We start from the raw sequence: 6303 nt of genomic DNA, 5'->3' as shown, positions 1-6303 counted from the left end.
ATTACTTATCCTGTATTATACCCCAGAGCTGCGCTCACTATTCTGCAGGTGCAGTCACTGTGTACATACATTACATTACTTATCCTGTATTATACTCCAGAGCTGCGCTCACTATTCTGCTGGTGCAGTCACTGTGTACATACATTACATTACTTATCCTGTATTATACTCCAGAGCTGCGCTCACTATTCTGCTGGTGCAGTCACTGTGCACATACATTACATTACTTATCCTGTATTATACTCCAGAGCTGCGCTCACTATTCTGCTGGTACAGTCACTGTGTACATACATTACATTACTTATCCTGTATTATACCCCAGAGCTGCGCTCACTATTCTGCAGGTGCAGTCACTGTGTACATACATTACATTACTTATCCTGTATTATACTCCAGAGCTGCGCTCACTATTCTGCTGGTGCAGTCGCTGTGTACATACATTACATAACTTATCCTGTATTATACTCCAGAGCTGCGCTCACTATTCTGCTGGTACAGTCACTGTGTACATACATTACATTACTTATCCTGTATTATACTCCAGAGCTGCACTCACTATTCTGCTGGTACAGTCACTGTGTACATACATTACATTACTTATCCTGTATTATACTCCAGAGCTGCGCTCACTATTCTGCTGGTGCAGTCACTGTGTACATACATTACATTACTTATCCTGTATTATACTCCAGAGCTGCGCTCACTATTCTGCTGGTGCAGTCACTGTGTACATACATTACATTACTTATCCTGTATTATACTCCAGAGCTGCGCTCACTATTCTGCTGGTGCAGTCACTGTGTACATACATTACATTACTTATCCTGTATTATACTCCAGAGCTGCGCTCACTATTCTGCTGGTACAGTCACTGTGTACATACATTACATTACTTATCCTGTATTATACTCCAGAGCTGCGCTCACTATTCTGCTGGTGCAGTCACTGTGTACATACATTACTTATCCTGTATTATACCCCAGAGCTGCGCTCACTATTCTGCTGGTGCAGTCACTGTGTACATACATTACATTACTTATCCTGTATTATACTCCAGAGCTGCGCTCACTATTCTGCTGGTACAGTCACTGTGTACATACATTACATTACTTATCCTGTATTATACTCCAGAGCTGCGCTCACTATTCTGCTGGTGCAGTCACTGTGTACATACATTACATTACTTGTCCTGTATTATACTCCAGAGCTGCGCTCACTATTCTGCTGGTACAGTCACTGTGTACATACATTACATTACTTATCCTGTATTATACTCCAGAGCTGCGCTCACTATTCTGCTGGTGCACTCACTGTGTACATACATTACATTACTTATCCTGTATTATACTCCAGAGCTGGGCTCACTATTCTGCTGGTGCAGTCACTGTGTACATACATTACATTACTTATCCTGTATTATACTCCAGAGCTGCACTCACTATTCTGCTGGTGCAGTCACTGTGCACATACATTACATTACTTATCCTGTATTATACTCCAGAGCTGCGCTCACTATTCTGCTGGTACAGTCACTGTTTACATACATTACATTACTTATCCTGTATTATACTCCAGAGCTGCGCTCACTATTCTGCTGGTGCAGTCACTGTGTACATACATTACATTACTTATCCTGTATTATACTCCAGAGCTGCGCTCACTATTCTGCTGGTACAGTCACTGTGTACATACATTACATTACTTATCCTGTATTATACTCCAGAGCTGCGCTCACTATTCTGCTGGTGCAGTCACTGTGTACATACATTACATTACTTATCCTGTATTATACTCCAGAGCTGCGCTCACTATTCTGCTGGTGCAGTCACTGTGTACATACATTACTTATCCTGTATTATACCCCAGAGCTGCGCTCACTATTCTGCTGGTGCAGTCACTGTGTACATACATTACATTACTTATCCTGTATTATACTCCAGAGCTGCGCTCACTATTCTGCTGGTACAGTCACTGTGTACATACATTACATTACTTATCCTGTATTATACTCCAGAGCTGCGCTCACTATTCTGCTGGTACAGTCACTGTGTACATACATTACATTACTTATCCTGTATTATACTCCAGAGCTGCGCTCACTATTCTGCTGGTGCAGTCACTGTGTACATACATTACATTACTTATCCTGTATTATACTCCAGAGCTGCGCTCACTATTCTGCTGGTACAGTCACTGTGTACATACATTACATTACTTATCCTGTATTATACTCCAGAGCTGCGCTCACTATTCTGCTGGTGCACTCACTGTGTACATACATTACATTACTTATCCTGTATTATACTCCAGAGCTGGGCTCACTATTCTGCTGGTGCAGTCACTGTGTACATACATTACATTACTTATCCTGTATTATACTCCAGAGCTGCACTCACTATTCTGCTGGTGCAGTCACTGTGCACATACATTACATTACTTATCCTGTATTATACTCCAGAGCTGCGCTCACTATTCTGCTGGTACAGTCACTGTTTACATACATTACATTACTTATCCTGTATTATACTCCAGAGCTGCGCTCACTATTCTGCTGGTGCAGTCACTGTGTACATACATTACATTACTTATCCTGTATTATACTCCAGAGCTGCGCTCACTATTCTGCTGGTACAGTCACTGTGTACATACATTACATTACTTATCCTGTATTATACTCCAGAGCTGCGCTCACTATTCTGCTGGTGCAGTCACTGTGTACATACATTACATTACTTATCCTGTATTATACTCCAGAGCTGCGCTCACTATTCTGCTGGTGCAGTCACTGTGTACATACATTACATTACTTATCCTGTATTATAACTCCAGAGCTGCGCTCACTATTCTGCTGGTACAGTCACTGTGTACATACATTACATTACTTATCCTGTATTATACTCCAGAGCTGCGCTCACTATTCTGCTGGTGCAGTCACTGTGTACATACATTACATTACTTATCCTGTATTATACTCCAGAGCTGCGCTCACTATTCTGCTGGTACAGTCACTGTGTACATACATTACATTACTTATCCTGTATTATACTCCAGAGCTGCGCTCACTATTCTGCTGGTGCAGTCACTGTGTACATACATTACATTACTTATCCTGTATTATACTCCAGAGCTGCGCTCACTATTCTGCTGGTGCAGTCACTGTGTACATACATTACATTACTTATCCTGTATTATACTCCAGAGCTGCGCTCACTATTCTGCTGGTGCAGTCACTGTGTACATACATTACATTACTTATCCTGTATTATACTCCAGAGCTGCGCTCACTATTCTGCTGGTGCAGTCACTGTGTACATACATTACATTACTTATCCTGTATTATACTGCAGAGCTGCGCTCACTATTCTGCTGGTGCAGTCACTGTGTACATACATTACATTACTTATCCTGTATTATACTCCAGAGCTGCGCTCACTATTCTGCTGGTGCAGTCACTGTGTACATACATTACATTACTTATCCTGTATTATACCCCAGAGCTGCGCTCACTATTCTGCAGGTGCAGTCACTGTGTACATACATTACATAACTTATCCTGTATTATACTCCAGAGCTGCGCTCACTATTCTGCTGGTACAGTCACTGTGTACATACATTACATTACTTATCCTGTATTATACTCCAGAGCTGCGCTCACTATTCTGCTGGTACAGTCACTGTGTACATACATTACATTACTTATCCTGTATTATACTCCAGAGCTGCGCTCACTATTCTGCTGGTGCAGTCACTGTGTACATACATTACATTACTTATCCTGTATTATACTCCAGAGCTGCGCTCACTATTCTGCTGGTGCAGTCACTGTGTACATACATTACATTACTTATCCTGTATTATACTCCAGAGCTGCGCTCACTATTCTGCTGGTGCAGTCACTGTGTACATACATTACATTACTTATCCTGTATTATACTCCAGAGCTGCGCTCACTATTCTGCTGGTACAGTCACTGTGTACATACATTACATTACTTATCCTGTATTATACTCCAGAGCTGCGCTCACTATTCTGCTGGTGCAGTCACTGTGTACATACATTACTTATCCTGTATTATACCCCAGAGCTGCGCTCACTATTCTGCTGGTGCAGTCACTGTGTACATACATTACATTACTTATCCTGTATTATACTCCAGAGCTGCGCTCACTATTCTGCTGGTACAGTCACTGTGTACATACATTACTTATCCTGTATTATACTCCAGAGCTGCGCTCACTATTCTGCTGGTGCAGTCACTGTGTACATACATTACATTACTTATCCTGTATTATACTCCAGAGCTGCGCTCACTATTCTGCTGGTACAGTCACTGTGTACATACATTACATTACTTATCCTGTATTATACTCCAGAGCTGCGCTCACTATTCTGCTGGTGCACTCACTGTGTACATACATTACATTACTTATCCTGTATTATACTCCAGAGCTGGGCTCACTATTCTGCTGGTGCAGTCACTGTGTACATACATTACATTACTTATCCTGTATTATACTCCAGAGCTGCGCTCACTATTCTGCTGGTGCAGTCACTGTGCACATACATTACATTACTTATCCTGTATTATACTCCAGAGCTGCGCTCACTATTCTGCTGGTACAGTCACTGTTTACATACATTACATTACTTATCCTGTATTATACTGCAGAGCTGCGCTCACTATTCTGCTGGTGCAGTCACTGTGTACATACATTACATTACTTATCCTGTATTATACTGCAGAGCTGCGCTCACTATTCTGCTGGTGCAGTCACTGTGTACATACATTACATTACTTATCCTGTATTATACTCCAGAGCTGCGCTCACTATTCTGCTGGTACAGTCACTGTTTACATACATTACATTACTTATCCTGTATTATACTCCAGAGCTGCGCTCACTATTCTGCTGGTGCAGTCACTGTGTACATACATTACATTACTTATCCTGTATTATACTCCAGAGCTGCGCTCACTATTCTGCTGGTACAGTCACTGTGTACATACATTACATTACTTATCCTGTATTATACTCCAGAGCTGCGCTCACTATTCTGCTGGTGCAGTCACTGTGTACATACATTACATTACTTATCCTGTATTATACTCCAGAGCTGCGCTCACTATTCTGCTGGTGCAGTCACTGTGTACATACATTACATTACTTATCCTGTATTATACTGCAGAGCTGCGCTCACTATTCTGCTGGTACAGTCACTGTGTACATACATTACATTACTTATCCTGTATTATACTCCAGAGCTGCGCTCACTATTCTGCTGGTGCAGTCACTGTGCACATACATTACATTACTTATCCTTTATTATACTCCAGAGCTGCGCTCACTATTCTGCTGGTACAGTCACTGTTTACATACATTACATTACTTATCCTGTATTATACTCCAGAGCTGCGCTCACTATTCTGCTGGTACAGTCACTGTGTACATACATTTTAGGCTAGGGGCTACATGGCGACTTTAGCGGAATCAGACATCACGTGTGCATTGTAATGCTACCTTCAGTACAAGCTATGAAAGTGAATGCGCTAGTAATGTGACTTCCCTGTTGTCCCACATCAGCACAATATGGGGGGTATTTTCTGCCCTGTATTGTGCTGCTGTTGGGACTAAGGGAAAATAGATCATCTAGATCAGGGGTCCTCAAACTGCACTTCTGTCCAGCCTGCCGGAGGGCACCGCTCCTGATGTCTGTGCGACCTGCTCTGCCTCTGGTGTCCGCCTGCCACATTGCATGTATGTCATGTAAGGAGGATACCGGAGGCAGGTCAGGCCACATCAGGAGTGGTGCCCTCCAAAGGGTAAAGTGAAGCGCGCTGTCTCCATGGCCTGGCCCAATATAGTCAGCTGTGCCCCTCCGTCACTTCGTCAGTTAGGTCACCCTAGCAAGGTGACCAGCCCAAATTACAGTAAGCAGAGCCACTCCCGTCCTCCAGTGTGCTGTGCCGCTCAGCAGTGGTCTCACTGGTCAGGGTTAGTTCCCGCTGCCTTCCTGGACGGACCCTCCCTGTATAATATCTTACTGCAGGATAGATAACACCGCAGGGGGCGCTCACACTTGTGCTCGGTGTCTGTATTCCACTGGGTTTCCATCTTCAGTCCCAGCGGACCTGGACAGGGGACGGAAACCCGGCAGTCACCTTTATAACCCATTCAATTTACAAACGCCCCCTGAGATTGATGATTGAGTGTCCCCTCCACCCCACGGTTGGATTCATCTCCGTTGTTTTCTCAATAACACACAGGAATAGCCTTAAGAAAGACGTCTAAAGGTCGGAGAAGA

Source organism: Leptodactylus fuscus, chromosome 8 (assembly GCF_031893055.1).
Source record: "Leptodactylus fuscus isolate aLepFus1 chromosome 8, aLepFus1.hap2, whole genome shotgun sequence".
NCBI classification, from domain to species: Eukaryota; Metazoa; Chordata; class Amphibia; order Anura; family Leptodactylidae; genus Leptodactylus; species Leptodactylus fuscus.
This window is presented reverse-complemented; position numbering follows the sequence as displayed.